Here is a 23,875-nt window from a genome sequence, read left to right as displayed (position 1 = left end):
AGATAGGTTTGTCAGTAGTTGACTCACTGAATATGTGATAACGATTCCATACTTTTAGCTGGGTTTCCTGTTTCACTTTCTCCTCTTAGTCACAAGTCACCAGTCCACTCCTTTGGGTTTCTACTCTCTCCAGTGCCCTTATTGCTGATCCTTCCCCTTGTGGTGTCTGTGGCAATGACTTCCAAATCTTGTTGTCCAAGAAGTCTTTGTTTTCCTCAGATGCCACACAGTGCTGAAACCTGTGCTTCCAGACCAACATCTTCTCCTCCAATGTGGCCACCAGTTTGCATTTTATATACATGAAATCTCTTCTGTCTTCTGGCAGAAAGGAGAACATAGCACATCCAAGGTAGGTCACAGCAGTTGAACCCTGCTTAAACTGAAGGAACCACACTCCCTTCTTTCAATGCCCCTTCTTGCTGCTTCTGTTTACTTGCTCAAAAGTTTGCTTGGCAGCTGATTTATATACTAAGTATCACTGCCTAATTCCACACCCTTGCTAATGGGGAGGAATTAACCACTCAGAGATTTCAAACACTTGGTCTAATCAATGACTGAAGGGTCCCAGCGACACACATGATCCTGCTCTCATACCAGATTTATATCAGTGTATCTCCACTGACTTCAGTGGAGTTATTCAAGATTTATAATGGTACAGGTTAGAGAAGAACCAGGCCTTTGTTTGTAATCCACACATAATTATTAATAAGGACAATATGTGGAAAGGGGCCCCTGAAAAGCGCAAAGTCTCACTGCATTTCCTCACTGCAGTCCAGTCTTCGTTTCAGACAAAGCACTAGTTTCTCAGTGGAACTAGTCCTATTTATACCAGTTGAGAATCTGATCCTAAATATATTTTTTTCTCCCATCCTCCTTCCAGCTAGAGTCACAGGAACATAGGAATTGTTATTGCAGAGCCATGTCCTGTCTTTGATAGTGGTCAGTTCCGGATGCTTCAGAGGACAGTACAAAAAACACAATAAAGGACAATTATGGAATGCTACACCCACCCAGTATTTCCACACTGATGCCAATCTCTTGACTTTGCCTTGGAAAATATTATGTCAGAGCAGCCACGGTATGTACATGTATCAGTTATACCTAGTATAAACATTTCTGGGACTAAACTCTGTCATGCAAGTTTGTACAAGCAGATTTTCAAAATCACTCTTCAGTGCTTTGAAAATAGGGCCTTTTTAGATGCATACAAGTAAACATTTGAAACGGACACAAAGGCCTCGATCTGGGACCCATTGAAGACAGTGAAAGTCTTTCCATTGACTTGAATGAGCATTGGATCAGGACCTTGTTGGACAACATGCTAACATATTTTTGAAAATGTAGCCCAAAAAGTTCACTTCTTTCACGAGCATTTTATGATTAATGAAGCGGGATTGTATTTACTGCAGATATTTCTGAGTACATTCTACAAATGACATGACCTTTCTGAAAAACATTTATTGCCATATCATCGGGGTTTTAAAATTAATCGTAAGTGTAGCTGATAGCACTAGGGAATGGGAAAAATTGGTGTCTTTGTATTTGCTTTTTGGAATATGTACTTAAAAATTGATTAAAGAAAGGAGGATTTATATAGGGATAGCACAATATGGTTTCTGTAATTAATCAACTTAGAGTCCTAGAACACAGAGAATGCGTGCGCAGATGGCTCTGTAACTGGCGATGATGCAACATCATTATAAAAGAGTACAGCTAGGGCAATCCTATTGAAGATGGCGAAGATGGCAGTTATGAAAGACTTGGCATAAACTTTACATGTAACAGACTGGGCTCAGGCCAGGTCGATTTTGGCTCCTACTGCTGTAAACTCTGATGCAGAGCCCTGGCATTGGATAGTCTGCTAGGGAGGAGGATATAGCAATTAAAATTGTCAGCGGGGAGATGGGGCTGTAGGGAGCCCCCTCGGTCCTAAAAGTATGCAGAGCTGAAAAGTTAAGCTTTCTGCTCAGGGCAGCCAGGGGATATGTACATTAAAATATTAATAAATTAAGCTTCAACACACCCCTGTGAGATAGGGAAGTCACCTTGTCCCTATAGTACAGAATCAAGGCATAGAGAAGTTAACGCCATACATTTATACGAATTTTGGGTGCCTTTGTAATTTAAAGTAACTGTTCCCCAGCTTGGGCTTTAAAATTTAGACCCACAGCCCTGGACTGATTGCCCAGTCTTCTTTCAAATGAACTTTCCTCCTGTCCTTAGAATCAGCTGCTTTATGGCTCCTCACTGGAGTATCTCTGTAAGCCTGGTTTGTTCTTAGCCCACTGTGTTCCAGGGCCTAGGTAGTGCTGTTCCGAGTCACAGAAACCTTCAGCAAAAGTGTTAATGTAAAAGCTATAGCAGCAGAACTGTCACTGTCTCTGAACGGTTTGGGCCTAATGCTCTGCTTAATGCACTCGGATGGAGCAGTTGAAATTAGTCCCTCTATTGTATCAAAAAGCAGAAGTGCCTTTCAACCGTAACAGGTTATAATGACTTCTTTTTGTTAGAACAGAGCACCTGGCTGAGCTACCATCACTTTCTTGAATGGCCCTAACTGACAGACCAAACACAGAAGATCTATAATGTGTTTGGAGCAAGGTAAGATGGACACAGTCCAGCAAAGTCGTACTGTGTCTGTGGAGGGAGAAGAGAAGGACTCAGGCTGGAGATATATAATATATGAATATATAACTGCACGTGCCTTTACTATCTTTATTCAAGCGTGTAAATGCTTGGAAATAAAACAGATTAGCAATGTAGTATTTTTAGGTCTCTGTCAGCTCATTTATCTCTCATCAATACTCTCCATAAATGCCACTCTTCTTTGACTATTCTGAAGTTGCGACAATTCCTTATCCAATTGTGTGACCCAGGCAAAAGAAGTGTCATAAAGGGACGTGTTCTGCTTGTCTTGTAATTCACAGTTATAGCTGCTGCCCATTATAAAAGGAGGCATAGCAAATTTTCAGCTCATGATTTATTCCATCTCAGTATTCCAGAGTTTTCTAGTAATTGGCTTCCAGGCAGTAGTCAGTGCAATCAGGATATGTTTGACAGCACAGTGGCTATCATTTCTGGATGGAATGAGTAAATCTGTAAAAGAAGTCATCTTAAAAATGAGAGTTAAAATCCTTCTATAGCTACAAGAAAAGGAGTACTTGTGGCACCTTAGAGACTAACCAATTTATTTGAGCATGAGCTTTCGTGAGCTACAGCTCACTTCATCGGATGCATACCGTGGAAACTGCAGCAGACTTTATATACACACAGAGAATATGAAACAATACCTCCTCCCACCCCACTGTCCTGCTGGTAATAGCTTATCTAAAGTGATCATCAAGTTGGGCCATTTCCAGCACAAATCCAGGTTTTCTCACCCTCCACCCCCCCACACACAAATTCACTCTCCTGCTGGTAATACCCCATCCATAGTGACAACTCTCTACACAATGTGCATGATAATCAAGTTGGGCCATTTCCTGCACAAATCCAGGTTCTCTCACTCCATCACCCCCCTCCAAAAAACACACACACAAACTCACTCTCCTGCTGGTAATAGCTCATCCAAAGTGACCACTCTCCCTACAATGTGCATGATAATCAAGGAAACAGATTGATAGAGCCAGAAGAGTTCCCAGAAGTTACCTACTACAGGACAGGCCTAACAAAGAAAATAACAGAACGCCACTAGCCGTCACCTTCAGCCCCCAACTAAAACCCCTCCAACGCATTATTAAGGATCTACAACCTATCCTAAAGGATGACCCAACACTCTCACAAATCTTGGGAGACAGGCCAGTCCTTGCCTACAGACAGCCCCGCAACCTGAAGCAAATACTCACCAACAACCACATACCACACAACAGAACCACTAACCCAGGAACTTATCCTTGCAACAAAGCCCGTTGCCAACTGTGCCCACATATCTATTCAGGGGACACCATCACAGGGCCTAATAACATCAGCCACACTATCAGAGGCTCGTTCACCTGCACATCCACCAATGTGATATATGCCATCATGTGCCAGCAATGCCCCTCTGCCATTTACATTGGTCAAACTGGACAGTCTCTACGTAAAAGAATAAATGGACACAAATCAGATGTCAAGAATTATAACATTCATAAACCAGTCGGAGAACACTTCAATCTCTCTGGTCACGCAATCACAGACATGAAGGTCGCTATCTTAAAACAAAAAAACTTCAAATCCAGACTCCAGCGAGAAACTGCTGAATTGGAATTCATTTGCAAATTGGATACTATTAATTTAGGCTTAAATAGAGACTGGGAGTGGCTAAGTTATTATGCAAGGTAGCCTATTTCCTCTTGTTTTTTCCTACCCCCCCCCCAAGACGTTCTGGTTTAACTTGGATTTAAACTTGGAGAGTGGTCAGTTTGGATGAGCTATTGCCAGCAGGAGAGTGAGTTTGTGTGTGTGTCCGTGTCCCTGGAAAAAAAGGGAAAAAAAGGGGGTGGGGGGTGAGAAAGCCTGGATTTGTGCTAGAAATGGCCCATCTTGATTATCATGCACATTGTAGGGAGAGTGGTCACTTTGGATGAGCTATTACCAGCAGGAGAGTGAGTTTGTGTGTGTGTTTTTTGGAGGGGGGTGATGGGGTGAGAGAACCTGGATTTGTGCAGGAAATGGCCCAACTTGATTATCATGCACATTGTGTAGAAAGTTGTCACTTTGGATGGGCTATTACCAGCAGGAGAGCGAATTTGTGGGGGTGGAGGTGGGGTGGAGGGTGAGAAAACCTGGATTTGTGCTGGAAATGGCCCAACTTGATGATCACTTTAGATAAGCTATTACCAGCAGGACAGTGGGGTGGGAGGAGGTATTGTTTCATATTCTCTGTGTGTATATAAAGTCTGCTGCAGTTTCCACGGTATGCATCCGATGAAGTGTGCAGTAGCTCACGAAAGCTCATGCTCAAATAAATTGGTTAGTCTCTAAGGTGCCACAAGTACTCCTTTTCTTTTTACGAATACAGACTAACATGGCTGTTACTCTGAAACCTGTCTATAGCTACAGACATTCCTGAGCATAGTCTGATTTCATGGTATTCTCCAAGAATGACCAATTAAAGTTTTTTCTTACCACACTGAGCTGAGTCAACTAAGTTGCTGTTGAGCTTTATTTTAGCACTTTCTAAAGAAACCAGATTATTTCTTATTCACAGTGGCATTTTGGCATTATAGAAGCAGGGATCTATTTTAATTAATACATAATGGATTTCTTTAAATAGTTCTGACCTCTTTTGAGGTGCTTTCTAGCACAGCAGGAGGCAAATGGTCTTCTCCATATTAAATAAAATGTTCTCTGGATCATTAGCCAATGAATCAGTCCCCTTTAAAGGATTGCAGTATGCTCCTATATGCATCCCTTAAAGTTAATCTGAAAGCTGCAGCAGCTATCAAACTGGCTAGCTATCTGCTCCTTAATATAGGTGCAGAGAAGTCAGTGACACCTGCTCACACAAAGCTCCTGGATCTGCTGGTATGCTGATGAATATATTCCAAGGATGTATTACGGATATATAAAGCCCCTAATAGCCTAAGAGAAAGGTATTCTCAGGATCTTTCCTCTTATGTCTACCAAGGCAACTTAGCTCAGTTGGCTTGTCCTTCTTTACTTTACCAAGTCTCAACCTAAACTGGCCTACACTCTGTGGGTTTTTGGTCTCATATTAGGGATGGGTAAAATGCAAAAGGTTTACCGTTCGGTTTCCTTTCTGGATAGACATTCAAAATTCTGGTTGCTTACTCAAACCACCACAACCTTCTTCAGCTCTGTGACCCAGAAGTCCCACATGGAATCCTCCCCTTCATCCCAATGAACATTTAGATAATTCCTCTTCCCCATCCCCCCACCCCAACAAGTACCAACTCCCCTTCTCTGCTTGCAGGTCTTACTGGGAGAAGCCAACTATCCCAGTTCCATGGTGGGTCTCCCTTATGGTGGGGAGACCAGGTGGATATGGACACTCTTCTCCAGAGTTCTCAGAGAGCAGACAGCTGGCCTGCTCCCACCTGCATGTTCAGGGTGAAACACTATCATTCTGTCTCCTGCTGCTTTTGTATGTTGCTGGCTGGCCTCTCTTCTTCTCACTGCTGCTCCCACCTGTCATTGAGAAGTCAAACCTAGCATTTGGTTTCTGGGTTCATAAGAACGGCCATACTGGGTCATACCAATGGATGCTTTAGCCCAGTACTGTGTCTTCCAACAGTGGCCAATTCCAGATGCTTCAGAGGTAATGAACAGAACAGGGCAGTTATGAAGTGATTCATTTCCTATTGTCCAGTCCCTGGTAGTCAGAAGTGTAGGGACACCCAGAACATGAGGTTGCGCCCCTGACTATCTTGGTTAATAGCATTGATGGACCTATCCTCCAGGAATTTATCTAATCCTTTTTTGGAACCCAGTTATACTTTTGGCCTTCACAACAACCACTGACAATGAGTTCCACAGATTGACTGTGCGTTGTGTGAAGAAATACTTCCTTTTGTTTATTTTAAACTTGCCCTATTAATTTCATTGGGTGACCCCTGGTTCTTGTGTTATGTGAAGGGGTAAATAACACTTCTCTATTCACTTTATCTACTCCACTGCTGCTGCCTTAACTTTGCAGCTCTCATTGTCTCAGAAGTCTGAAAATACATATGAGGTCTTAGTAATTCCCATTCTAAGGTGAACTGAATTATGAGCTGGAATTTGGATGATGATTTATTTATCTAAACTAGTTAGCCTATCCCTGTTTATATCGTTTATAGCTACAGATGAAGGTGAAATACAAATCCTCCTGATAGTAGAAAAAGTCAGATGTCTATAGGCATGATCCTAAGCCCTTTGACATAAATGGTAGTCTTTCCAATGAGTTTAATTTCAGTGTAGACGTACCCTTAAACATCCACAGCTGGCCCATATCAGCTGACTGGGGCTCGCAGGGCTCAGGCTTTGGTGCTGTTTAACTGCAGTGTAGGTGTTTGGGCTTGGGCTGAAGCCCAAGCTATGGGACTCTCCCTCCCCATGTGGACCCAGATCCCAGGTTCCAGCCCCAAGCCCCAATGTCTACACTGCAATTAAACAGCCCATGAGCCTTAGTCAGCTGACATGGGCCAGCTGCAGGTGTTAACTGCAATGTAATCATACCCTAAATAGGTCCTATACTTGGATCAATAAAACAGCATCAGGATGCAAAGATGGTTCAGCCTGAGACTGGTGGGGAAAAAATGAGCCCAGTCATTTTAATAATCTATATGTCCAGGGCATCTCTGAATAAAGATGAGCTGTAGAACTGGGCCCAGCATATTCCAGCATAGACTGTCTATTGCACATACTGTAGATTAATTTTTAATTTCTGCCTATTGAAGAGATTTCATAAAACACTAGTGGTGGAGCCACAAGGGAGTATTAAAAATAACCCAGGAAATGAGAGAGATTGTCCATGATAACTGCATTGTTTGAATTCATCAACATTTTAAGGGCTTTTGTTTCTGAAAATAAAATTTTAAATAGGCTCAGCTACATGTACATGTAAGAAATCATCACTAAAAACTACAGCCATGGATTTTTGCAGTTCCATACTTTATCAAAATTATCCATTTAAACATACTACATCAAGGGTATTTAATGTTAACATTTTCTCTAATAATAATAATAATAATTAATAAGCCATTGTAAAAGTAGATTCACATCCTGGCTCAATTTAAATCAATGGCAAGACTCCCCTCGATTTTAATGGAGCCAGTTTTTCTCCCATGGAATTTGGTTATCATGTAGTATAAATTAACTGTATGTCATGCAATGTATGATACACCCCTGATCTCCCTCAAAATGGTTCATACCACCATACTCCAGAGGAGTGGAGAGGAGATAATAATGGAGATTGATACATATATACTGAAAGAAAACAGTCCTCTGAACGGTTTCAGAGTAACAGCCGTGTTAGTCTGTATTCGCAAAAAGAAAAGGAGGACTTGTGGCACCTTAGAGACTAACCAATTTATTTGAGCATGAGCTTTCGTGAGCTACAGCTCACTTCATCGGATGCATACCGTGGAAACTGCAGCAGACATTATATACACACAGAGATCATGAAACAATACTTCCTCCCACCCCACTGTCCTGCTGGTAATAGCTTATCTAAAGTGATCATCAAGTTGGGCCATTTCCAGCACAAATCCAGGTTTTCTCACCCTCCACCCCCCCACACACAAACTCACTCTCCTGCTGGTAATAGCCCATCCAAAGTGACAACTTTCTACACAATGTGCATGATAATCAAGGTGGGCCATTTCCAGCACAAATCCAGGTTTTCTCACCCCCCCCCCACCCCCATACACACACAAACTCACTCTCCTGCTGGTAATAGCTCATCCAAGTGACCACTCTCCCTACAATGTGCATGGTAATCAAGGTGGGCCATGTCCAGCACAAATCCAGGCTCTCTCACCCACCCCTTTTTTGATAGAGAACATATCCAGAAATATGTTTGTTCTAGCATTTTCACAACCTCTAGATTGGTGTACATCATTGTATATGTTTGTCGATATATCAGCGAGACCTCTGACTTGCATAACATTGCTTAATTACCTTGCTGAATTTGGGCCATAATGTGGGTCTTATCTACTGCAACTGCTGTTCCTGATTTTTAAAATGCAATGGTTTGTTTCCCATCTTATTTTAAACTGATACCTATTCCAGGTTTTCCAGTCCCAATTCTGTTACATATTTGTTTGTTTGCCCTAGTTAAAACAAACTAAACTGAAGGGAAAGGTACAACACACATACAGTAGGTTGATAAAGATCACAGAATTCATGTGCTGAAACTGAACTGAGTTTTTCCTCTCACAGTGAAACAGGAATTATTAATCCCCTAAATTTCCCCATGGAGACCACACACAGTCTGATCGCACTGTTGCTGCAGCTAGGGATGGTTCGGGAAATGCCACTGACAGGTACTATGGAAAGTGAGCTTAGACACTGAGCCTGCAATAATTCTTCAATACCTAAAGGAACAGAACTACTACATTTCTGACAAGAAGAGAGGACAAGAAAAATAGGTGACATTTCCCTTCAATATTGTCCTGCCAGACTCCTAAAGTGCAGCCAATTTTGCTTCTTCATACACCTTGGCATGCTGTCAGACAGCAGTATGAGGAGAAAATGATGAGTTCTGCTGTTTGATCAATCAGTGAGAGATTAGGTTGGCCCGCCTTTAAGCAAGCTATATGACTGTTCCTAGCTATATGACTGTTCCTAGCTATTAGTGACAGTTACCAGAAACCTTATTGATGAGAGGGATTTGGGCACTATTTGTGGATAGCTCAATTGATGGGCAAAATACAAAGTTTTTCCTTATAACAGACCTCCTCATCTGCAACTCAAGAAATCTGAATAACATTTGTATCTATATTAATGATCCGCTTTGCTTTTTGGAAAAAACAAGTAGTAGTATTATTTATTCCTTGTTTTCTTTTACACTTTTTTAAAAGGACATTCAGTTTTGTAGTTAATATAGAATAGACTTCCTTAACACAGTTATGAATAAGTAGAGAATAAGGAAGTTTTTTCAATCTTACCTATGTGCAACATGGATTGTGATAGAATGGGGGTTAATACTGATTGGTTGTTGAAGCAGAAGGAGTAACCTTACATTAGAAGTGACTAGCAACTTTGTGGTTGCTGAGATACTTCTGCAAGATTCTCTGTGATGTAATGTATCTGCAACATTCAGGACAGCATTCTACACTGTCAGTATATTCCTCAAAACAATTGGATGTTACCCATCTGTGCCAGAGTGTACCTACCCTCCCCGGCCCTGCAGTGGTTAACTGTGCATTGCAAGCTGAGGAAACCGCACCCCTTCGCCTCTGCTGGGCATGCTCAGCCTGGAGGCAAAATATAAAAGGAAGCAGCCCACCTCAGTCTGGGTGGGCTCCTGAAGGGAGAGGACACAGAGGGCCTGACCTCAGAGTCAAGACACACAGAGCCCAAGACAGACTCCAGGCTGCCTGATGAACCTGGAGAAGAGCCCTCCCCATCAGGAGCTACACCACCTGAGTACCCCAGAGACCTGTGGACCATCGCTGGAGAAGACAGTGTAGGAAGCAGCCCAGGGGACTTAGACTTTGCTCCAGTGGGTGTACTGGGGAATCAGTCAATGTGTTTTGGGAGGATCCTTGCTGACTTCGTGGCGAGTAACCCCACCACTGCCAGGGCCCTCGGCCGGGGCTCGGAGGAGCAGGGAGGACCCGAGTCCCTCTACTGGGGTACCACACACCCCTGAGTGATGCCTCACTTTCTGAACGGACCAATAGGCCACACAATCCCACAGAGTGGTGCAACTTTATTGACTCTGGCCATGAATCCACACTGCCCTGTCTGTAAGCATTGTTTTATTGACTTTAGCCATTGGGCCACGCAGTTTCTTCCCTTTCTTTTAACCACCTTTTACCTGACCCCCATGACAAGGTGTACCTACCCTGTGACACCATCTCACTTGGTTTACTCAAGAGTTGGGCCAGGGGCTCTGTTTGTATTTCTCTTTTTCCCAGTGCCTTGAGTACAGAGTTGCCTCTTACATCATATATCCACCGAAGGAAGGAAAACCTTCAAAGGTACCAAATCATAGGCCATGTAAAACTCAACTTAGTCAATTAGCTATTAATAACTATATATCAATATTTTAAATATTAAGCTAATAATAAGATGTTGAATTAGATTCCAAATGCTATTTTTATTTGCATAAAAACCTTCACGTTTGTTGTGTTCAATCGAAACTACTCAAATCACTTGCTAAATTTAAAGGCATGTTTGTTTGAATTTTCCCTGTTGGGTACCGGCTAATGGCCCTTCCACCATAGAATCATAGAATATCAGGGTTGGAAGGGACCCCAGAAGGTCATCTAGTCCAACCCCCTGCTCGAAGCAGGACCAATTCCCAGTTAAATCATCCCAGCCAGGGCTTTGTCAAGCCTGACCTTAAAAACCTCTAAGGAAGGAGATTCTACCACCTCCCTAGGTAACGCATTCCAGTGTTTCACCACCCTCTTAGTGAAAAAGTTTTTCCTAATATCCAATCTAAACCTCCCCCACTGCAACTTGAGACCATTACTCCTCGTTCTGTCATCTGCTACCATTGAGAACAGTCTAGAGCCATCCTCTTTGGAACCCCCATTCAGGTAGTTGAAAGCAGCTATCAAATCCCCCCCTCATTCTTCTCTTCTGCAGACTAAACAATCCCAGCTCCCTCAGCCTCTCCTCATAAGTCATGTGTTCTAGACCCCTAATCATTTTTGTTGCCCTTCGCTGGACTCTCTCCAATTTATCCACATCCTTCTTGTAGTGTGGGGCCCAAAACTGGACACAGTACTCCAGATGAGGCCTCACCAATGTCGAATAGAGGGGAATGATCACGTCCCTCGATCTGCTCGCTATGCCCCTACTTATACATCCCAAAATGCCATTGGCCTTCTTGGCAACAAGGGCACACTGCTGACTCATATCCAGCTTCTCGTCCACTGTCACCCCTAGGTCCTTTTCCGCAGAACTGCTGCCTAGCCATTCGGCCCCTAGTCTGTAGTGGTGCATTGGATTCTTCCGTCCTAAGTGCAGGACCCTGCACTTATCCTTATTGAACCTCATCAGATTTCTTTTGGCCCAATCCTCCAATTTGTCTAGGTCCTTCTGTATCCTATCCCTCCCCTCCAGCTTATCTACCACTTCTCCCAGTTTAGTATCATCCGCAAATTTGCTGAGAGTGCAATCTACACCATCCTCCAGATCATTTATGAAGATATTGAACAAAACCGGCCCCAGGACTGACCCCTGGGGTACTCCACTTGACACCGGCTGCCAACTAGACATGGAGCCATTGATCACTACCCGTTGAGCCCGACAATCTAGCCAGTCTAAGGGGAGGAGCTACTGAGCCCTGGACTCAAATATATACGAGGGACAACAATAAAAAAAAACAGAGACAGGTGTAAAGGTCAAAGGGTAAAAAGCAGGGAACCTGAAGGGGACACTGAGCAGAGAACCCTGGATGGTGCCCACTGCTCCTCAAAGGTATCAAGGGAGCCAGCAGATGCCACCGAGAGGAACTCTGCCCAGATACATGAATGGAGAGAGGAATGGAAATAGGCCCCACAGTCACAGAGCACCCCCTCAGCCAACATCCTCTGCCTGGTGTTATAGATGGCCACTTTGCCATCAATCGCTAGGAGGAGGTTGACGGGGAGGTCTCGCGATTTCGTAGGGCTATGGACAGGGTGTGAGTAGATGAGAAGGTAAGGAAGAAGTGCAGCCAGAATCATAAAAGTAAATCCAGGAGGAGCTAGAAGAGGGGCTGCAACCTGGCACACTCAAAGTAGGCGTGCACAGGGTCTCTCTCATGCCACAAAAGGAACAAGTATGGGGGATAGGGGTGAACCTCACCAGGTACATGCCCATGCTCACAGCTCCATGAAGGATCCACCAAAATAATATGTCCAGTGGGCCATGGGACCAAGGTGTACTACGGACTCGCCTACCGGGGTTCCTCATCCTCAGCACATGGCGATAGGTGCTGCCACTTCGTATCAGGGGCAGGACACGAGGATGAGGAAATGGAGAGTATGGAGCATGAGCTTGTATAGATGTGCCCTTGACATGGTTCAGAAGCAAACCAGCTGCAGGTCGCGCAGCAAGCTTGAGGTATGTGGGTGGGACCATCAGAGGGCTCACAGGGCAGGGGCCTGATGAAAAGATCCAGAGGGCCTGGGATGAGGAGTGGATGGGGAGCACTCTCCCACAGGCCCTGCTCGAGGTAAACCTGAGAGACAGGCAATAAGGCTGCCCACACTTCCTGAAGTATGTGCCGGGGAGTTCAAAGGGTGGAGAGCTCCAGGATCTGACCAAGCACCAGGGGAATCCACCCAATCTGCCCGGTCATAGTCCAGGAGGTCTCAGATTCTGGTAACTCCTGTCAGGACTAACTTCTGGTGCACTGAGTGGGACTCCGCCACCTGCACACCAAGTTGGGGATTGTGTAGCAGGGGCTCCGTGAGGAGATCCGCATCCCGCAGCAACCGCCACAGATCTGGTTGCCATAACCAGCTTCAGGTCTGGAGGAGATCCTGGTAGAAGACTAGCAGCCCAGAGAGGTCTCGTGGAAGACCCCTTGGATGGAGATAAAAGAAGTGCCAGTCATATCAGAGCCCTCTGAGGAGGTGGAGGAAAGCATGTGCCAATGTACTCCACACTGGACTATCTGCACTAAAAAGATGTCTCTGCTGGACCTGGAGGTAGAAGAGATGGACCTGAGTGCGAAGGCAAATCAGGCACCATTCCCCTTCCTCCAGGGGAAGACTCAAGACCCCTTGAATTTGTAGTTTGAAATAATAATGTGTTAAACCAGGGGTTCTCAACTTTTTCTTTCTGAGGCACCCCACCTCCAACATGCTATAAAAAGTCCATGGTCCCCCTGTGCCACAACAACTGTTTTTCTGCACATAAAAGCCAGGGCTGGCATTAGGGGGTAGCAAGAAGGGCAATTGTCTGGGTCCCCATGCCACAAGGGGCCCTGTGAAGCTAAGTTGCTCAAACTTTGGCTTTGGCCCTGTGCGGCAGGCCTTGGAACCCCAGGCTTCAGCCCCACGCATTGGGGCTTAGGCCCAGGGCAGAAAGCTGCAGCAAGTCTAATGCCAGCCCTGCTTGATGGACCACCAGTGGGCCCCGGACCCCTGGTTGAGAACCACTGTGTTAAACTGGTTAAGCCATCACCCATCTATCATTTCAAAAGGCCTGTCACTATAGATGATATGCTGTACCACCCTCACCCTGTTTTCTATCCTAGAGGAAGGGGCAATACAAATTTGAAGAGCTTCACAGCCACTGTTCTGAGTTATTTGTATACATTTTGGAAAAAACTTAAGCTCTTCAGGAGCTCTTAGGAATGGATTTGAGTGTGAAATCAGTTATATCCATTGAGTGAAAAGGATTTTGAGGTGCTCACATGTAGGGTATCCTAAGGGTAAGGTCAATAGATTACATAAGAAAATAAGAATGGCCTTACTGGGTCAGACCAAGGGTCCATCCAGCCCAGTATCCTGTCTTCCGACAGTGGCCAATGTCAGGTCCCCCAGAGGGAGTGAACCGAATAGGTAATGATCAAGTGATCTCTCTCCTGCCATCCATCTCTACCCTCTGACAAACAGAGGCTAGGGACATCATTACTTACCCATCCTGGCTAATAGCCATTAATGGACTTAACCTCCATGAATTTATCCAGTTCTCTTTTAAACCCTGTTATAGTCCTAGCCTTCACAGCCTCCTCAGGCAAGGAGTTGCACAGGATGGCTGTGCGCTGAGTGAAGAAGAACTTCCTTTTATTTGTTTTAAACCTGCTGCCCATTAATTTCATTTGGTGGACCCTAGTTCTTATATTATGGGAACAAGTAAATAACTTCCTTATTCACTTTCTCCACACCACTCATGATTGTATAGACCTCTATCATATCCCCCCTTAGTCTCCTCTTTTCCAAACTGAAAAGTCCTAGCCTCTTTAATCTCTTATGGGACACGTTCCAAACCCCTAATCATTTTAGTTGCCCTTTTCTGAACCTTTTCTAATGCCAGTATATTTTTTTGAGATGAGGGGACTACATTTGTACGCAGTATTCAAGATGTGGGCGTACCATGGATTTATACGAGGGCAATAAGATATTCTCCATCTTATTCTCTATCCCTTTTTAAATGATTCCTAACATCCCGTTTGCTTTTTAGACTGCCGCTGCACACTGCACGGACATCTTCAGAGAACTATCCACGATGACTCCAAGATCTTTCTCCTTATTAGTTGTAGCTAAATTAGCCCCCATCATATTGCATGTACAGTTGGGGTTATTTTTTCCAATGTGCATTACTTTACATTTATCCACATTAAATTTCATTTGCCATTTTGTTGCCCAATCACTTAGTTTTGTGAGATCTTTTTGAAGTTCTTCACAGTCTGCCCTGGTGTTAACTATCTTGAGCAGTTTATCATCTGCAAACTTTGCCACCTCACTGTTTACCCCTTTCTTCAGATCATTTATGAATAAGTTGAATAGGACTGATTGATTCATAGTATGTCTCTTGGTTCAGTCTCTCCATGGACGATGCTAGGACAAGGAACCAGCAGCATCTATTCTTATTTATTATTATTACTATATTGCTATGTTCATTTTTCATTTCTGGTAATGCCAATAATGTGTTACAGTTCTGTGCAAACAGAAAACAGGCCCCAGCCCCAGACACTTTACAATCTAAATTTAATTACAGATCCCATTCTGAGAAAGGTAGTATTTAGGAACATCAGTTAAATATACAGTATATAGATTTTCATTGCTTTACTATCTCAGTATGCAGTTGCTATAAAGTTCTAAAAACAAGAGAAGACAAATAACTCAGGTCAATATATAGGATATTTTTAATTTTCCATTAGCCACTGAGTACATTTTCCCAGAATTTCTACACTGGAAAAAAAGTTGTGAATAAAGATTTTTTTCAAGAGAAAATTCCTAGTTCTTCAGTTTTTTTTACCGAGGAGGGTTGTGGACACATTCCTTGGTATCTCAGACTGAGCCCTAATGATCAGCCCATAATAGTCCTGTTTTAATTGAACCTGGTCACTCCCATTCTTACTATCAAAGATTCCTATTGTTGCTACTGTTCTTCCAGCTGCAGAAATGGGGCTCCCTTAATTTCCAATCAGTATCACTCCTCAATAAGCCAGAGGCTTGTGCATCAAGTGTGAAGTGATAAAAGCAACTCTGTCCACTTCCTAGCAGTTGAATGTGCTGCCCCCCACTCCGCAGGACTGTTCTGCCCTGGATGGGTGGAGGAGAGAGAAACCATTAGCTGATTCTAAATTTCATGCCTGGCAGTGTAGAGTACAACCACTAGGCCACAGGTGGGCAAACTTTTTGGCCCGAGGGCCACATCTGGGAATAGAAATTGTGTGGTGGGCCAGGGCTGAAAGCAATACTCTGGTTGCATGCTGTCCTAGGGCATCCTCCACTCACTAGAGGAATTCTAGTTTGGGGGTTGTGGGGAGAGGGAATATCAATCTCCTTTCCAAACTTATCAGAAGCAAAAGTGACATAAAAAGAGATACAGAACTAGGGGCATTTTCAACAGATTTAATTCAAAGCAGCCTGGGAACTTCACTCCAAATATATTTGTGACCGTAGAACGGCACAGGAAATATTCCCTACATTCTTGCAGTCAAGCTCATCTTTCATACGGGAAACATAGAAAAGGTTACCAAGGCTTTGTAAAGAGCCTCATTGCCTGAGAATAAATAAATAATGCTTTAGAAGCCAGTCTGCAAGCATTTCTGTTGTCAAGACTTTGCTGTTAGAATCTTGAAAACCAATCTGTTGCTGAGATGGCAAGTAATTAAGGACCAAAGTATGAAAGCCACAATGTCTGCCAAAAAGGAACTAACAAACAAAGAGCTGGAGCATTGGCATTGTTTGGATTAAAGCACAGATAGGGGAATTCATCCAAGGAAGAAGAATGTGATTCGCTTCAGATAAATCAGCTACTGACGTAGAGATTTTTTTTTCTATTTTGTCTCACTAATTCTTGACAAAACACGATAACATACAAAAAAGTACAATAGCTGAGTTACAATAGTATAGTCTTATGTATAGTTTCATTTATATATATATAGAGAGAGAGAGAGAGAGATACACACACACATATACACACATACACTTTTGGATCAACCCAAAACATTTTTTCTCTGAATTTTTTAGAATTGCTAGCAAACCAACTCTGTTACTCACCCACGTCTTAATAAAAGTGTCATACATTAGTTTGCACCCTTTTAATGAAACAGGCACAAGTTTGTGTGTAGACAAGGCCTACAATAGTGGAGAAGGCTGTAATATGCTTAAATATATATTTAAATTTCAATGAATTTAAAAGTAAAAAAAAATAAAAATTGTTTCGTACTGAATGAAATGTTTTGTTCAACTGAAAACGAAATGTTTTCTTTCAATTTTCAACATTTTTAATGCTTTTGGAGTTCTTTTAAATATAATTAAAGGAAATATCTAAACAAAAAGCTGTTTGAACCAAACAAATCAAAATGTTTCATTTTCAAAATGTCAAAATGCAACACTTTCACCTTTTAATTTATTTTTTGGTATGAACAATTTGGTGAAACAAACAGTAGTTCGCAAAACATCTCACTGAATCCAGATTTTTCACTAAAAAAGTTTTGGGTAAAAAATTTCACCAAGCAATCCTCTCATTCCTCTTTAAGTATGGCTTATTTCAATACAGCTTAAGCCTGATCCTTAGTGATTTAAGTTAAGTGGAAATGAGTCTGGTTTAAACTGAAAAAAGAGGGTTCACACAGCCTTTTGTACCTAAATCAGTTTCAAGTAACACCTTAGGCCACGTCTACACTACCCGCCGGATTGGTGCGTAGTGATCGATCTATCGGGGATCAATTTATCATGTCTAATGTAGACACAATAAATCGATCCCTGATCGCTCTGCTGTCGACTCCGGAACTCCACAAGGGCGAGAGGCGGAAGCAAAGTCAATGGGGGAGTGGCGGCCATCTATCCCACACCACGAGGATGCAAAGTAAGTGATTCTAAGTCAATCTAAGATATGTCGACTTCGGCTATGCTATTCTCATAGTTGAAGTTCTGTACCTTAGATCGATTCCCACCCCCCCCACCCCCAGTGTAGACCAGGCCTTAGTGTTTCACCTAAGTGAAACTGGAGTAACTGGAAAGGGCAACAGGGGATGGATCACTTGATGATTACTTGTTCTGTCATTCCCTCTGAAGCACCTGGCATTGGCCACTGTCGGAAGACAGGATACTAGGCTAGATGGACCTTTGGATTGACCCAATATGGCTGTTCTTATATTCTTATGTTCTTAACTCTGCATGAAGACATGCCCTCAGTATTGTCAAGCGTTGCCAGAGGAACACAGAACCCTGAACTTTTGATAAGTCAAAATCCTTTCAGTTCAGTTTCAATATCCCCCAGCTGGGTTAATATTATCCCTGCTTCATTTCTGAGTGAGCAGCTCAATCATTGTCACTAACTCTGAAAAATTTGCTTTACCTGATCTATTTTTTTTCTTTTCAAACAAAGGCTTTTATTACGTCTTCTCATTGCAGGACATCTCATGCTATATTCCTCATATTCTGCGGATATCCATTATGACCAATTTCAAAGTGTGGTGATGTTAATTAGTCTGAGACTTGTGAAGAATGAAACTGAAAGTAGGTCATCAAGTTATCGTATACTTCTGCTGATTGTAAGAAATTATCTTTAAATAAAAGGTCTAATGTATTATATATAGTTTATGGAAATGTACATTTTTTCCCTTTTTACTACAAGTAATAGATGAAGTGTTAGGTTTATAAATGATTTTTTTTGGCTTTGGTCAGTTTGTGCCACAACCTTCTATAAAAAGCTATTTTTTTTACCTAGTAAAACAGAAAAGCGTAGCTCTATTTTTAAAGTGAGAGATAGGCATGTTTGCCTTAGTTGTTTGTTCTTCATGTACAACCTTACTGAACCATTAATTGTCTTTGTGACTCAGGATTCTCGTATTGGAAAAAAAAAATATTTTATTTTAGTGTAAGCCTATGTAGCCATGTAGGGGGTTTTTATTTTTAGATGAAAGCATTCACTTAGATAACTGCTGAATGGAAAATGATTATATTCATTACAATTAGAGTTACTCTGTGTGCAACACATAATTCTTTGGAATAAGTACTACTTTTCTAGAAGCTGGAGCAATGAAAGTAAAATAATGGTCTAAATGCCATTTTTTGTTTCCCTCATTAGCATGCTGCCTCAAAAAATGTCACTTCTACTTAGAGATGAGTCTAAACTGGTATCTTATATCCAACATTTGACCATGACCTTCCACAAAGGGTGTTCTCAGAAACAAGGAAACTATCCAAATCAACAGTAAGGCTTGATCATGAATCACACTTTCAGATCCAAAGTGCAAGACTCAACTCTACACCCTAGTTTTACAATAAACCATTTTGGAAAAGCAAGCAAACCTCCACCCTTTCACCCTGATACACACACACACGTACAAACAACCCCTCTCGGTGGGACAGAATATTGCATCAGATGCTAGTAGAACAACAGTTTATGTTTGCTTATTTTCTTGAAACATGTTTAGATACTCTAGTGCTGATCTGGAATAAAGACCTAAATAGATAGATAAGATAGATAGAACACACCACCACCATCATCACTAAATTTTGGAGGCAAGATTTGGCTCTGAATCCCAGGATCTGAACCCATATCTATACTGGGGAAGGATATTTTCTTTTGCTTTTGGTTTTTTTTTTTTGGAGGGGGGAGGATTCAAGGGTAGACTAGGTTGGTTTTACACACTGGGTCCAGGTGTGGTCCAAGATGGAGAAAAGACTGTGAGAACAGAAGATCTCACCAGATTTCTGCTATTTCAGGCTGAAATGTCATTAGATCATTTCCCAAGAATGCAGTGCCATCATCCTACTCCGGTTCTGACTGAAATTTTAAGTCTAAACTGAAGCCTAAACCTAATCCAGATCTAAAACCACCTCAAAAGGCTCTTTACTTTAGCTGGAGGTGAACAGGTAAAAATAAATTGCACCCTCTATTTTGCCTTGGGCTCCGAGTATTCTCTTATTTTCACTAAATATCTGCCAACTCCTCAACAAAGTATCAGAGAATCAGTGTTGCAATGACTTCTTGTCCTGCGCCATACTAAGTGAGTAGAAGTGCTCTCAAGGTAAACCAGGACTAACCTGATTTCATTCAGGCACAGGATAGTTATTATCTTCCACAATAAATTGATTATGTCCTTATATTAATAAAGCAGTAGACTTTTTGTATATCTTGATTTTAGTAAGGCTTTTGACACAGTTCCACATGACAGTCCCATAAGCAAATTAGGGAAATGTGGTGTAGATGACATTAGTACAAGGTGAGTGCACAACTGGCTGAAAAACTATATTCAAGGAGTAGTTATCAATAGTTCGCTGTCAAACTAGGAGGGCAGATACAGAGTAAAAGCTGTTTTATCTGGCACTTCACCAGCCAGAAAGCTCTATAAACCAGCATTTGTGATCTTCATTGAAATTCAGGTTTATTGTCCGGTTGGTGCAGGGCCAGCAGGGGGTAGGGGTATGGGGGGGAGGTGGGGGCCTGCAGAGCATAGGCTCTGGGAATGAGTTTGGGTGCCAGAGGAGGTGTGGAGCTGGGGTTGAAGTGCAGGAGGAGATGCAGGGCATGGGCTCTGGGAGGGAGTTTGGGTAAGGGAGGGAGTGAGGGGCTGGGGTGCAGAAGATGGTGCAGGGCACGGGCTCTGGGAGGGGGTTTGGGTGCAGGAGGGGTTGCAGGGCTGGGGGTTGGGGTGCGGGAGGTGGTGCTTGATGCCGGATCCGGTGGGCACTCACCTCAGGTGGCTCCCTGCAAGTGGTGACCTGTTCCAGTTGCTCCTAGGCAGAGGCGCGGCAGGCAGCACTGCATGCTGCCATCCTGCCCCAAGTGCTGCCTCCGTAGCTTCCATTGGCTGGGACCTGTGGCCAGTGGGAGTTGTGGGGCCAGTGCCTGTGGGTAGAGGCAGCTTACGGAGCCACCTGCCACGCCTCCACCTAGGAGCAGCCGTGACAGGTTGCCGCTTGCGAGGCGCCGCCCAAGGTGAACGCCTCCCAGATCCAGCATCCCTCACCTCCTCCCGCACCCTAGCCCCGCATCCCTCCTACACCCAAACTCACCCCCTCTTAGTGAACCAGCATTTTTCATTTGCCAGCACCCCCATTCCCCCAAAATGCTGGATAAAACAGCTTTTACTATAGTCAGTTCCCACAGGGGTCTGTCCTGTGTCCGATATTTGTCAATATTTTTATTAATGATATGGATAATGGAGTGGAGAGAATGCTTATAAAATTTGCTGATGACACCAAGGTGGGAGGGGTTACAAACAATGAAAGACAGGATTAGAAATCAAAATGTCCTTGATGAATTGAGAATTGGTCTGAAATCAACAGGATGAAATTCACTAAAGACAAGTACAAAGTACTACACTTAGGAAGGACAAAAATCAAATACACAAGTAGAAAATGGGAAATAAGTGGCTAGGTAGTAGGACCGCATAAAAGGATTTGGGGGCATAGTGGATTACAAATTGAATATGAGCCAACAATGTGATGCAGTCGCAAAAAGGGCAAACATAATTCTGGGATATATTAACAGGAGTGTCATATGTAAGACATGAGAGGTATTGGTTCTGCTCTAGTTGGCACTGATGAGGCCTCAGCTGGAGCACTGTGTCCATTTTTGAGCATCACACTTTCAGAAAGGTGAGGACAAATTGGGGAGAGTCCAGAGGACGGCAACAAAGATGAGAAAAGGTTTAGAGAACTGGACCAATGAGGAAAGTTTAATAAAACTGGGCATGTTTAGCTTTGAGAAAAGATGTCTGAGGGGATACCCGATAACAGTCTTCAAATATGTTAAGGTCTGTTATAAAGAGGATGGTGACCAATGCTGCTGAAAGATGGAAATGCAGTAATTGCCTTAATCTGCAGCAAGGGAGATTTAGGTTAAATATTAGAAAAAAAAACTATTCTAATGCTTAGAAAGTTATGTACTGGAGCAGATTACCAAAGCAGGTTGTGGAGTCTCTGTTATGAGGAGGTTTTTCAGAACAGTTTGGACAAACACCTGTCAAGGATGGTCCAGTTTACTTGGGCCTGCCTCGATGCAGGGGGTTGGACTAGATAACTTCATAACGTCCCTTCCACGACAACATTTCTATGATTGCGACCATTTTGATTGGTCACCAGCCTCTGCAGTAGGAGTCGAAGAGCCTCGAGAGTGGTGATCTAACTTTCATCTATGCTGGTGTTTCTCAAACTGGGGTCCGTGAGGGAACTCCAGGGGGTGTGTGAGTCATGCCTGTGGCCACCAACCGTGCTGATCAACTCCTCCGCCCCCATTCCAGCACCTCCTGCACACTGCAGAACAGCTGTTCAGTGGCGTGCAGGAGGCATTGGGAGGGAGCGGGGATGGGGCGCGTTTGAGGGAGTGGGCGGAAAGAGGCGGGGAAGAGGAGGGGCAAGGATGGAGCAGGGGCAGGAAGAGGTGGGGTGGGGGTGGGGCCTTGGGGAAGGGGTGGAGTGTGGGTGGGGCCTGGGGCTGAGTCGGGGTTTGGGTGTCCGTGAAAGATTTTAAATCAAAATGTTGGTCCTCGGATTGCTAAAGTTTGGGAACCGCTTATCTATGCCATCCTGCCTTGGAGATGGAGCGGTGTGTAGCTAATATTTGCATGAAAAAGTTCTTTTCTTGAAATCAGTAGGTGAAATCCTAAGTTCTTCTGGACACTGATTTCTTTAAACTTATGAGTGTCCCCAGTCCTATAGGGAAGATCTAGCCTCCAATTCAGATGTCTGGTCATTCAGCAGTATCACGGTGCCTTGTGTGGGTCACAGCTGAGAATGCCAAACTCAGAACAGACGGTCAGAAAAGAGGGCAGCCACAACCGCACTGGTGATATATTCTATAATTAAACTTACCCAAACCAGCAACAACTGTGCAAACCTGTATGGCTACACTAGCTGAACATGGAGTCACAAACAGTCTCCCTCAGGCACTCCAGCCCCTATTTCTTAACATAACCAAGCAATTTATGTGTGTATTCCACATGAGTAACATTATGAGACATTTTAAGATTTCTAAATATCAATCTATAAGACTCAGGGGTGATTTTTAAATCTCTTCAATACATTTTCTTCAAAGATTTTATATATCATAGCATCTTTCACCTCCATTTCATGAAGTATCAGTCTGGTAAAGAGGATTAGCATAAATCATTCCCTGGAATCGTATGGATTTCACAGTCGCTCAAAGGTGGATAAAAACTCCTCAATACACTCATTTTTGTGACAAATTGGACAGGGTTTTCCCCATTCTCTGCTGTTGAGAGGGGATGGTCCTCCAGGCTGTGGCAGATTCTTTTGCTTGTCTAGGACTTGGAGCTGCAGCTCGTGAGCTACCTTAACAGCCTCCAGCTGCTCCCTGCATCTTTTGTAAGCCTCCTTGGCTTTCTCCTCAGCTTCCTTCTCCATTGCAGCAATTGCTTTCTTCTCCCTCACTCGGAGTTCTGCCATTTTTTCTTTATGCTCAAACTGTTGCGTATCTGCCAGCGTCTGCATTTGGATTGCCTCTGTGGCTGCAGCATCTGCTTTTTGGCCCTGGCCCAGGAGCAAATCTCTTGTCTCCTGATCTGAGATGTCCGCTTTAAGAGCAGTTCTTCCATTTTTATATAATTTTTAAAGTGTTTTTTTAGACAGGATCCACATATGACCGTGGTTCAGATATTGCAACTAATCTTTAACCCTTAAAACTCTCAATATCAAATTTAAATTTTAAACAGCACTGGGTTCTGATCCAAAGCCCAGTTGACCTGTGGTATATGGACCCTGCTATGACTACACCAAATGTTACACTACCTAGTATGGGACACAGCTAAGAATGCCAATTTCGGGTCAGACTGCCAGAAAACAGGGTGTGTACCCCAAATGGGTGGTATACTCTATCATAAGACTTCACCAAGCCAGTAAGAAATTGTGTGCTTCCAAATTACTGTACTAGTTATTGTGAAGCCACAGACCCTTCAGGCCCTCTAGTCCTTCATGCACCACCAGGCAAACCAGACTCTATGATGAAAGGCTATTAAACCCCCAAATTCATCACCATCAAGTTCTTCCAGCTCCAGAGAGTCAGCCACTCATCCCAGGTCAATATGTATTTCAGGATCTCACCCCCAAACCACTCTGGTAGCCAATCCTTTAGTAAA

This window comes from Lepidochelys kempii, chromosome 1 (assembly GCF_965140265.1).
Source record: "Lepidochelys kempii isolate rLepKem1 chromosome 1, rLepKem1.hap2, whole genome shotgun sequence".
Lineage (NCBI taxonomy): Eukaryota > Metazoa > Chordata > Testudines > Cheloniidae > Lepidochelys > Lepidochelys kempii.
Note: the sequence above shows the minus strand (reverse complement) of the source record.